Raw genomic sequence first — 13,372 nt, 5'->3', positions numbered from 1 at the left:
GGAGGCTTAGGCTGAAATGCTCTGTCTATAAGTAAGCATTCAGTCAAATATCAAGATAATAGCTGTGAAAATATTTTTTGATTGTTGATATTACTTACATTGTTACAGCATGACAGATTATCTAGGTCTTCCATATGATTAATAAGTGCAGTCACTGATGAAGGCCACAGCCAAGTCTTCACATTTGGATTCCAAAAGGTCTGTAGGTCTTTAGATTCAACTGTGATTGGAAGGTGGGTGTCAGTTTCTGTAGAAGTGTTTCCAGCCTAGTGTCAAACACAGACTTTGTACTGAAGGGGACAGAGAGCAAGCACTATTTGGTCATCCAACTGGCATTTAAAGAAGTTATTTGAATCTTTTTAAGAGTCTTTTTTTCTGTGCTGCCAATCCAGTAGGTTGTAAGGATGAGGGGACTAATCATTTAAAGCAGGTCCTAGTCACAAATGTCACACTTAAATTGCGAGGGCTAAGTTGGGACAGGATTTCTCAGCAACTGTATTCTGACATTGTGATGCTCAGCTCCGTCCCCACCACCAGTTGGTGTCCATTTTAAATGCAATTGGCATTTAATGATGAAGGTTAATTAGAGAAAACTTTTTGGAGTAAGGCTGTGTATAAAATCTAAAACTAGATTAAAGATAATTGGCTTTTGAATTTGCTTTTCTGGGGAAACAAACAATTTACTTTAACTCCATGTTCCTCCAATTTTGTAAATTTTCCTATAGTTCTTAGTGAAAATCAGCTTTATAAAAACACTGGGAGAGTATGCTTGGGCAGACTTATCACAATGAATGTTGTTTAATTCTTTCACATAACTTTTCAAAGAACTGCAAATATGTATTACCTGCAATATTTTTTTACACCAATATCCAGTACTATTATTCTATTAATAGACATATATGTTTTTCAGAGGGCCCTGAATTAAGATTTAAAGGGGATTTATACTTTACTGCTTAGTGTTCCTTTAGCTCTGAATTCTTACTTTTTCTTTTTTTTTTATCCCCAGAGACTGAATACATTGGCAAATAACGCTGACTCAAGGAATTTATAGAATGTTTCTAATATCAACACCTATTTAAATTATCCTAACTTTATGCCAAATCTCCCAAATCCAATTAACAGCTAATATTAGTTGTCACTTCTATTTTAAGTCATTAAGAATTGGTCGGAGGTGTGGGGGGGGTTGGGTTATTGTTTTAAGAGCCGGATTACATTGTTTGTCTTTGGTCGTGACCTGCCTTTAAATCACTTGCCTCTTATCTCTGGCTAATAGGGCTTTAATGTTGTGCTTTTTTACTCTTCTAAATACAATGAAAGACACAGAAGTGAATTTAATCTTCCTTGGATTAGTTCCTCAGTATGATCTCTCACTTCAATCAAACTGTATATCCTGGAAAATTTAATTTTCTAACATTTCGTTTATGCTGAGGAATGCACTGTAGTACTTTTTCTCAAAGCAAAAGAGGAGTAAGACCAAAATTGAAGTTAAAATGGAGTAAAACGTTTACATACATCTTATAGGTTTGCACACAGGCACTTTTGATTGGTCTGATGAGCATTTTAGCTTGCATTTACATGTTTGAGTACACTTACCTGTAAATGCATAAGTTAGTTGTTTTGAATTTTTTTGTTCTTGCTTGTATTCATGATCATTTAGATGTGCTGTCTAGTACAGCTGTGTTTCATTTTATGTATTTAAAAGGAAAGTATACCCCCCCTTGTTGACACTGACATAGACAACGTGCATACATTGTTTTATATACAACCAAACCTGATTCCACTGTTCGGGAAAAAAAAAAAAAAATCTCAGGTAAAATAAGACTCCAAAAATGGAGAAAAGTAAAACATGAGTTTTTACTGAAAACTACAATATAAAAATAGGGAAAAACACAATTCGACCTTTAATAAATAACCCCATCAATTGTTAGTGTAAATATTTAGTGTTTTTTCTCTACTTAAACATCCCAACACAACCAACACTTTGTTATAACTAAAAGTGTTATCTTCTTTCTTTGTTACCTTCTCCGTGCACTAAGCATATTATCAATGCAAAGCCTTACTAGTGCAAAGGGACCAAATTATACTTTTTTGCTTTAACTACCCAACTAGAAAACAATACATGGTTTTTCAGTGCTGTAAAACCATAGTAGCCAAATATCTGAATAATCATGACTGCTCCTACATTTATGAATAAATAAAATTCACATAAATATATTGCTCTCTCTACAGCATAAGACATATAATTATGTTTATTTAAACATGTATAGAAAAATGTACACTATAAACAGCATTTTTATTGTTTACAAAGTAGTTACAAAGTAAAAGTACAAGCACTTCTATATCTTTATCAATGATTCACTAAACTTTATAGTATTGATTGTAAATGTGGCATTTTAAATACCCTCATTTTAAACATCCTGATCCAAAGTCTTGCATTTATATGCAGTGATTTTCATCTACCATTTAGTTTACAAAATCACCAATCCCAGATACAAATATATAAAGCTTTACAGTGCTACTGTTGGTAACACTTTTGTTTTATTTTCAAACACAATACAAAATAAAAGTAATCGATAACCAAGTTGTCTAACTATCAATCAAATTACAGAATGAATTTTAATCACTACTCTGTATACATAATATGTAAATGACTTCCTTCATAAGAAAATAAATGACTTATTTTTATTATATTGTTTTTTTCCCTTCAAAAAACCCAGACATCACATAAAATACCTCTGCATACAAATACCAAAACATCATAAAGACACAAATGCTACTATATCATATCAAACCAACTGACACATATACCATATACACATATACCTTACCTTTATTTGGCAGAACCTACAAACACCTACAAAACCTGACAAATGTGAAACGACTAAAACATCGATTGCCCCCACAACATTCCCCATACCTAACATGGCTAGAAAATAAGGGATTCCCGATGGGAATATCAAACCCAGTCCTACACACTTGGCTAGATGAAGGATTATACAACGTGCAAAAACTTATTAAAAGAAATAGAGACCTGCTTGTCCTAGCGGAATTACAAGATAAATTTCCATTTACAAACTCACATATATTCCTTAGAATGCAAATATGAAATTTTGCAAGAAACACAATCCACAGAATAAAAGACACAGAAGATAATAACATGATAGACAATCTCTGGAAAGAGAAAACCTCAGTGCGCTCAACTGCTCAAATATATCATATACTACGAACGAACATAAACATAGATATAGCAGAATCTCACCCATTCAAATGGGCAACATTTACACCACAAATACCTATCACGGAAATTCTAAATTCTCATACACATATAATATAGCTATTACCAACCAGCAGATATCAATAAATGGCATTATAGCTCCTCCGCAACTCATACCTAACACCCGAAAAACGTTTCAAAATGGGAAATCTCCCCTCAGACAGGTGCAATCGATGCATGGCTCCCAAAGCTGATCTTCTACATATGCTCTGGTCATGCTCCAAAATGCAAAGTTTTTGGCTGAAAGTAACCTCTTATTGGATGCAGATAGCAAACAAACCAATCCAACTAACTATAGAATGGGCCCTATTTAGCACTGTTCAGCAATACCCAAATTTATGTAAAGGGGAAAAAAAAATTGGCAGCCTGGTTGGCAGCAGCATCTTGAAAGGCAATTCTCCATCAATGGCCCTCAATAGAAGCCCCATCAGTCACTCTTATGAAACAAAAATTACACCACATTTTTCACATGGACTGGCTGGAAGCCATGACAAAAAAGAATACAAAACTAAAAAATTCTTTTACACTTGGATCACATACATCAACAGTCTCCCTTCACCACTCATATACCTAACCACACATACCTTCATAAACTCAACTTGGTACGACATAGAAATCTTAAAGGGCAACTCATTGCTACAAGAAAAGAACCAATATATCCAAACCAATCTTCAAAAGACTGGAACAACTACAAGTCATCGCACTAATAGGCTTTTGGCATCTTACCTACGGTAAATAAATCTAGCCTGTAAAAATTGTAAAATAAGCTTGGAATTAGTTTTATGAAAATGTAATACTATGTTAATTATATTTACATTTCTCTCTCTATTTATTTCACTCTTTTGTTTCATTTAATGTATTTACTATAACAATGATTACTATATACTAGTAACTGGACATATAAACTGTCCATGAAATGTAAAACATGCTATGAAAACTAATAAAAACTATTTTCCGAAAACTCTACAATATATATATATAAGATTGCAGAGTACAAAAATAGTAAATAACCTCACTGCCCTCACAATGAAAAACTATTTTCTGCTTCAAATGTAATTCCTAAAGTGCGAAGGGGTGGCCTCTAACTTTTTCTATGGCAAAAAAAAAGATCACCTGCAATTATCTATAATGTCCTCTGATGTGATTACTGATTAACTTACATGAAGCTTAGGGTGGAAAATAATCAGAATCTGCACATAATAAAAATGTATTAAAGAGCTTGTATCCCTCTCTTTAACCCTGCACCTATAGTTAAGCTTTATTGTTAACTTTCACAGTAGTGTCACCTTTAATATATTAATGTTTATAAGCTGTAGTATTATTTAATTTCTCTTCTTCTATTCTTTCAGTACTGGTCTCAGAGGAACACTGCCTCTAATAAAACTGTGCTAAGTCCATTTTATTTGGTTCTTCTAAACATCTTACTTAGATGTTTAGTGTTATGGGACATCCTTTGGTCTTAGCTATTTTTTTGTTCTTGCAATATATCACTTTCTTTTGTGAGTTGTCACAACTTTGCAACGAATTCTCAAAATTCTAATTTAAATACAATTCCGGCACAAGCTTAGTAGACAGAGTAGGCAGAGAGACAATGTCATGAAACTTAAGTCTTTTCAAATGTTTAATATTTTAATGCACTGAAAAGTCCCAGAGATTAGACTGTTTAAGCTGAATGCAAGCATGTTTATTTTATGATCCCATCCCCTAATGTCTTCCTAATTAATACATGGTAAAGAGAGGTTGAATCGAGGCAAAGGATTCTGCAACTGAGTGTTTTTGAGTTAAAAATCTTCCTTTCTTTTCTTTGCCCTGACAGAAATGACAGCCACTGCAACAAGCACCTCAACACATCTCTTTCTGTTGTGCTGTCTCTCTGGGATGCTGTGGAAATGTACAGCACCTATTCTGTCTAAATTTTTATCATATGAGTTTTTTTTCTTTCTGGCAAGCCTTTTTTTTAGAAACATTTTTGTTGCCTTATCACTCATCTCTTGCTCCCTAGTCACATGCTGGGATAAAAACATATGTAAGTTTTCAGTAAAATGTACATGTAAAGGGAGCAGAGATGTGTGATGGCAAGAAAGAAAAATAAACCACTTTCAATTTTTGTATATTATCATATGACCAGATTCCTAAAGAAACATAATCTAAATATTGCATGGAGTTTATCAATAAATGTTGGCTGCATTACATTTTGCCAATTAACATGATATCAAGTGATTTCTATTTACTCTCTGCTGTGTGAGGCCAGGTGTACAGCCTAACACCTATGATATTTTATCATCTTTAAAAGCAACTTTGCATACTTACATGATGTTTTACCAGCAGATCTGCTCCATTTATTTGAATCTGATCAGATTGCATACAAACACAAACAGCAGAGCAGAGGTCAGCCCAAAGATTGTGTATGTGCGCACGTATGTTGATCAGATTCAAATCAATGGAGCAGGGGCAGGGAGCAGATCTGCTCCCTACCCCTGCTCCATTGATTTGAATGGAGCAGGGGCAGGGAGCAGATCTGCTTTTCACAGCCTGCAAAAATATTCAGGCTGACAACAGCTGGGGCTTTCAACCTGTGTGCCCTCAGCCTTGGACAGTGGCACTCAATGCATATAAAATAAATGTTAGCTAACCTCATATCATTTGAGTGATATTAAATATCTAATTCTTCTTCAAACTAAATGCTAACTTAAAAATAAAGTCTCAAAAATGTCTAGAGTTTCATTATCACCCTAATGACATGGGAATTGTTGACACATCTGAGGTAAAAAAATAAACTATTAATCCAGTGTCTGGATTTCTGCATATTTTTCTTCAATCATGAATCTATTTTGCAGTTAAAATTTCCCAATAGCATAATAAAAAATACTGGGGACCAATTATCTTTTTACATCATAGTTACATAGTTACATAGTTAAATTGGGTTGAAAAAGTTCAACCCCTCCAAATGAAAACCCAGCATCCATACATACACCCCTCCCTACTTTTAATTAAATTCTATATACCTATATTAACTATAGAGCTTAGTATCACAATAGCCTTTGATATTCTGTCTGTCCAAAAAATCATCCAAGCCATTCTTAAAGGCATTAACTGAATCAGCCATCACAACATCACCCGGCAGTTTGCTTAAGTTATAAAACTAATTCAGATTTTAGTTATTTTCTGTTTTAGGTGTTTAAGCTATTGCACTACTTAGTAAAAATGGGCAAACATAATCTTTTAGTATAAAATCATATATCATAGCTCTATACTGCAATTCTGATCATTGTTTTAGTGCATTTCCAAATAGTGGTGTGTTTAAATACCACATTCATTTTAATATATTCTCCTTCAGTGTGGCTATAATGTAAAGACATCTTCCTAAGTACACAGATAGGACCATTTTTATTAACAGGTGTCCAGAGCGGAAATAGAATATGCAAGCCTGTGTATTTAAATCAGCATTAGTTTTTGCTTGATATTTCTTTACCCATGAGCAAAAGACGAGTTAACAGCTTCTGTCTTACTTTTCGTTAATAAAGTACCCTTCATTCAGTAAGTACCATAGAGTTTCTTAGGGTGCAAAAAGACATCTGTCTCTTTGACCAGTAATCTAGTGATGTGCGGGTTGACAAAAAGTGGACGCCTTTATAGACCCACCCAAACCCGCCCAGCTGAAATGCCACGAAGATTGTAGGGCAGGCGAGCTCCCATAAATAGAGTCTGCTAGGGGCAGATGCTGGCAGAGTAAGTCTTGCACATTACTACTGTAATTATTTCAATCTGTTAGGAACTTATGATGATATTCTGGAATTCGTACCCCACATAGGCCAAACAAATATCAAGAGAAACAAAAATCCTATAAAACATTCATACTTAAAAAAAACATCTGCACAACTTTACTAGTATATCAATACTTAGAAATGAATATTTAATGCAATTTGGTTTTGGTTGTTACATCATCATCAGTTTATGGGCTTTGCCATATGCAGTGACCACCAATATTACATTACCATTGTCTACATTACAAAACAGCATTTGTGTTATAGGGTCAGGCCTATCAGCAGTGGGATCTGAAGGAATTCAACAAATACTGACAGAACCTGTTGAAAATGCATTTTTCTATTATAGGAAAACAACATTAACAGGGGACTGTTTTCTGAAATTAATTCATCAACACCTGTTACTGGATGACTGATATGGCATAATTGAGATGCCATACATGAGGCAATCACAAGTTCTTAGCTTTGTTCATAGTATGTGCACAGTGTATCACGCTACATTATATGAATCAGTTGATCTAGAACAGAACTCTAGTATTATGGCTAAATTTGCCTTTCCAGCCTTCCTTCTCCTATTTTCTACATCTTAATTTTGTTTTTATTGTTTTTCCACCCTTGATTGTCCTGGGGAAAATATATTCAAGAAACAGAATAGCGATCATTATTTTTCCACAGTGCTTGTTATCTACATTAAATATATGAGATAGGTAACACTGCATAGGGACCTAAGCTAACTTTGTTTTCTATTATTATCAGAACAAAATATGAGAATCCATTTTGCATAAATTGAGAATGGGAGACAAGCTATATTAAATCTTATCCCTCAGGGACAAATACTTCATAGATTTTTCCCAAGCTAAAACCCCCCGCCCCTTGCTTGTATTATTCCCAGCATTAAGTTTAGACCCAAAAATAAATAAATAAAATACCAGTTCAGTTTATGTGAACAAGGCTTATTAGTATGCAGCTGAAATGCCAGGATCTGTTCCCAAGCCTGTACCAAGTGAGAAATAGCCTTCATTTTCCTGATAGCCCATGTGGTTGTAAAGAATAAATAGCTAATGAATTACAGATGAATATTGACACCAATTAATCTTTCTGCTGTCCCTGGGTTATATGGCAGACATTTAAAAGTTTAATCAATACACTAAAGTTGAAAACATGCAGGCACTGCAGTTGTTTGCCTGTAATAAACATCAGAAAGAAACAGCAATCCCGCATGGGCCTGTACATTAGAATGACAGGTATTAATGTTTAATGGACTAAATTATTTTTATTTGGAGAGTGCAAATGTCAACTTAAGTTTTGCCAGGCCAGCATTCCTTCTTTTCCTGAAAGGTGGGCTAGAGATCAGTGGCAGCACAATGACAGTGACAGATGGGCAAATAAATGAGGAGAAAGCCCTGGAACAAAGAAAGAAAGAGAATCTATTACTTGGTGAGAAGCAGCAAACCCTTTTTATTGCACTGGGTTATCAGCACAAATTATTATTGTACAGCTAGTTCTATATATTAAACAAACACTACTGTCATTTTACAAATATTGAAGTCAGTGCATGTTATATTCAGCACTTACCCATCTTATTTAAACAGATTTATTCATCAACTCAAAAAGATATTTGGAATGAATTTGCAAATCACTTTGTGAACCAGACTAAAACCAAATGTCCACTGTTAAGAAAGCAGATCATAATTTATACATCTCTTGCTCATTGCAGGATAATTACGTAAAATCTTAATAGATGCCCATTTTGTATGTCTAGCGTAATGCAGGAGTTAACTTAATGGTTTAAATCCATGTTCGTTAGTGGGAATAATAATGGTTTTTAAGTATGTTGTTTTTTGTAGGACAGAGAATAGAAATAATTTATTTAGCTAAATTTTTTAAATATATTTACATTGTTAGTTTGGGTCTAAAAATACAACAAAAACTCAACATCGATGATCAAAAGTAGTAAAAAAAAAAAATAAACCGCATCAGTCTTTCCACATAGCTATGCATGTATTCTTAACCATAGCCCTGGATATTTGTCTGTCCAAGAAAACATTTGAAACCCCTCATAAAGGCATTATGAAAGCTACCATTACACAATAACCAAGACATCCTTTTTATGTTGTGCTACACATGATAGTGTCGTACATCTAGTGACGTACATCCTTAGGCCATTTGGACTTATTGTTGCACCTGATATGACAAATTTTGGGTGCAGTTTACACATAATTAGCGTTCATTAGTAAATTACATGCAAGTTGCAATACCTGCCATTCTGCAAGTGAAAATTCCTGGATATAAAAATGCATTGCAGATAAAAAATATGGACTCTTATGTGTAAATTGTGCACCTTGCATATACAAACACTTGTGTGCGTGTTTATATATATATGTTTAAAGGTGTAAGGATATGTGTTTGATAGGTTTAAAGATATGTGTTGGATAGGCATAGTTTTTGATAACCAATTTTCTAAAATTCATTCTAAAGGTAAAGAAGGTTAATAAATCCTTCCAAAGTTAGGGAAAGTCACAAATGTGGAGTTAGCTGAAAATGAAAGTTAAAGACCAATTTCAAGATAGAAGAATCAAACAGCTCCAAGGTAGTATTAATTTGTTAATGTTTGTTTGTTAACTAGCAGTTTGTTAAGAATGCCTTGGAGCTGTTTGATTTTTCTATCTTGAAATTGGTCATTTACTTTGTGGTGGTACACAGACACCTGGAATCTACAGCCATACTAACTCTTAGGGTAGTGCCACACGGGGAGATTTGTCACCCACAATTTTTAAAAAGCGAGTTTCGGTGACAAGCTGAATGTCTTTTTTCAAGGAAAGATTTCAGGCAACTTCGGCTTCCGAGCGATTTGCATCCCATAGTGCATTTTCCGCCAACAGGGGAAACAGAAGTATAGTTTTTTTTTTGTCTTGCCATCTTGTCTAAGCATCTTGTCTAAGCGTCTTGTCTATGGTTATTGGCAATATGGCAAATAGTGATCTGGCTGTTTTATTTGTTCTTATATATCTATCAATATTTGCTACAGAAAGAAAGACAAGAAAGAGCTGCTAGAAAATATTGGGTACATTCCATCACAAATCAGCAGTTAAGGAACAGACAGTTTCAGGTATTATGTTACAGGCACACGGTGTGGCTGTGGTAACAGTTATTCTTAACAGAGTGAGATCTAACAGGCAGACATGCTGATGCTGTTGGTGCTGTCCTAACAGACAAAATTGACTCAGTTAAAGAGAAACCTGTTTAACTAGCAACAGCCTGATTGTAACAGTTTTCGAAATAACAAAACTCTTTAAATGATAGCCAAAATCTCCAAATCTGAGAATAAACATAAGTATAAATGTATCTGTATGGAAAGTATTGCATCAGACATTTTGCCACTTAAAAGATACTATGATACAGTTTCCATAATAAGGCAACATATAAGCCTTTCAAAGCACTCACTGACTCTTACATGGATCTATTGTTTAGATGATAATGTTATACAGCCACATTTTTAAGCCAAACAGGTGGCAAAATACATACCTGTTAAAGAAAATGAATAGAGACACAGAGCCAAAGTTACAGGTGTGCTGCTTCTCCTCAACTGACAAAACAGCAGCTTTCTGTGTCTAAACTCCCTCACAGTGTGGGTTTATGGGTAACCCCTATTGGTTGGAGTGTGAATGGAATACCATACTACACAGAACTTGGCTATGATCTGATGCACAGATACAGTATACATTCACATCTATATATTTATTCGCGTAAATGTGACCTCATATTTACTGAGGTCACAATTATACTGTGAACTTCGCAGCTATCCAGAAAAATTACAAAGGTTTTTCAGAATGTCTTTATTAAGCTTTATTTAAGCATTAATAACCATATCGACAATTCTTTTTATTAGCCGCAGCAACAATTTTTTTTCAAATTAGCCGACTCGAGTCGACAAGATGTCATGCGTGACCAATGTTCATGCATACCATGTCGTGTGCCCAGCATCATACGTCCAGCATCATACGGCCAGTGTCATTCTTCCAACATCATTTAGTGAAAATGGTTGGCCTGGTAGATTGCATGTTTTCTGCTTGCAGAAAACTATGACAACTGTCCCATGATGTCCCAAAAAAGGACATGAAAGCATGAATGTTTGCTGAGATTAAGGCTCAGGTTACACCACAGGCATGGTTTCTCTTTTAATTGCTGAACCTTACAGAGGCTGTGGTCTGACTTAAAGCAGAGGGAGCCAGAATGTATCATGCACAACTGCATGAAAACTGTAAGTATTTTGTGCTTAAGTAATTACAAAATTGCACTATACATGTATTTAATATTACATTTTGTAACCAGGGGGACATGTAAAATCTGCTGCTGCCGTGGAGCAGTCTGAGTATCAGCTTGAGTAGGAGGCTGAGAAACAGAATGAAGAGGAGTAGGAGCAGCAGCCTGATGAGGAACAGCTTGAAGGAGAACTATACCATAAAAATGAATAGGGCTAAAAATGCAATGTTTTATATACTGCACTTATTGCACCAGCCTAAAGTTTCAAGGGTATTCAAGGGTATAGAAGCATTCTTCATGAGACACAGCTATTGGCAGTGCACTGGATTCATTCTAATTAGGTTGTCCTGTAATATAAGCTGATGCTACAGGGCTGATTATTACATTCTGATGCTAATTGCACTGGTTTCTGTGCTGCTATGAAGTAATTATCTGTATTAATTACTAATCAACCTTATATTGTGACATTTCTATTCTATGTGTACTATAAATTGTGAGTGGAACCCTAAGCTCAGTAACTGACAGCACTATGGAGCATGTGCAGTTAATCAGCAGAAAAGAAGATGGGGAGCTACTGAGGCATCTTTGGAGACACAGCTCCTCCCCGCTAAAGGGCTTTGGTTGCCTGGGACTGGTACAGAAGCTCAAAACATAATTTACAACATTTCAAGCCTACTTCTTTAGTTTAACGTTCCTTGTCCTTTGAGGAGGAGGCGGCTGAGGAGCAGCCTGAGCAAGCTGAAGAACAGGCATGGGAGGCTGATGAGGAGACTTCACCTCAAATATCATAGGAGGAAGTTAACTGCAAATCAAAGTGCAAGACTGTATCACACCCCCACAAAAAACCTTATTAATTGAAACATTGATAATAATAATGCATTTATTACATATAGGTCACCAAGAACAAGTGCTTCCTCAGGAAGAAGAAAAGGAGGAGGAGGAACACTGGGACCTTGCCAGGCTGGTAGGGTCCTGGCCCCTGGAAAACCCTACCACAACAAGAATAGTCTAAGTTAGTAGAAATCAAAACAAAACAGTTTAACATTATAAAGTGCATATAAATTAAAGGCCCGTGAATGAGTTTTGGGAATGATCCCATGCTTAGGAAGTGGAAGGGTGCTGATAGGGGTTCCAAAAGTTTGCAGAAGTTGTTTGAGGCATAAGGTAATGGTGAGGGGATTGCACAACAGGCATGCTGGGTGGAGCTACACTTGGATTTGTTTGTGGTACAAATCCAGGCCCGGATTTGTGGAGAGGCCACCAAGGCTCGGGCCTAGGATTTTAGGCACGCTACCCAACTACACCCACATTTGTTCAGACACACTGGGGATGTGCAGTAGATACCATAGTATTTTAAATTTCCTGTGTGCCAATCCCCATTGCTCTGGTCCCAATGATGAAAATTTAAGAGAATAAAAGGGAGGGGATGGGGGTGACGAATGACAGAGGGCCTAGGGGCGCCCGCTATATAAATCCGGTCCTGTACAAATCTGTAAATTAACGTCATGATTTCCACCTGCTTGCCGTTGTGCCTATGGTACCATCATTATTGTTGGCAGTATCCCGGTAAAAAATCAAAAAAATCTGGTGTTTGAAAGAGGCGCCTCTCTCGCTGATGTATTGCACAACATGGCAATCACGTCTTTGCAATATCTTCTTCTTTTTACTACCTGAAGGTCATCAGCCTGAGAGGTTCGGGGAGGTGGTGTGATAGTGTTAGTAACTGGTAAACTCTCAAATGATGAAGTTTCACCATGTAGATTTTCTATGGCTATATCTCCCTCCTGCTCCACATATTCAAGATTGCCAGAAGTTCTAATGAAAACAAAAAATAACATGGTTATGTTTCCATACATATAAAACATACATTTTTGCTCTGCCCTGAGTAGTGTTGTGCGGCTCAGGTAAAACCTGACCCACACCCGACCTGAACCCACCCTCCATCCACCCGCGCCACCCGCCGGTAACATCACAAAAGGGGTGGGGTGAGCAATCATGCAGCTATAACGGAAGTCAAAAGCCAGCTGTGTAAGGTTGTGGATTGGGGAGAGCAGGAAGTAGAGCTCGACCA

The 13,372-nt window shown here is 36.0% G+C and overlaps 1 protein-coding gene across 4 annotated transcripts in view; it reads left to right on the top strand.

Annotated features, from left to right (window-relative positions):
- The window catches only part of lrmda.L (leucine rich melanocyte differentiation associated L homeolog), a 991,211-nt gene that overhangs the window by 896,154 nt on the left and 81,685 nt on the right, over positions 1-13,372 (top strand). The window lies entirely within an intron of this gene.

This window comes from Xenopus laevis, chromosome 7L, assembly GCF_017654675.1.
Source record: "Xenopus laevis strain J_2021 chromosome 7L, Xenopus_laevis_v10.1, whole genome shotgun sequence".
Lineage (NCBI taxonomy): Eukaryota > Metazoa > Chordata > Amphibia > Anura > Pipidae > Xenopus > Xenopus laevis.
Note: the sequence above shows the minus strand (reverse complement) of the source record. Positions and strands in the feature narration are given on the sequence as shown.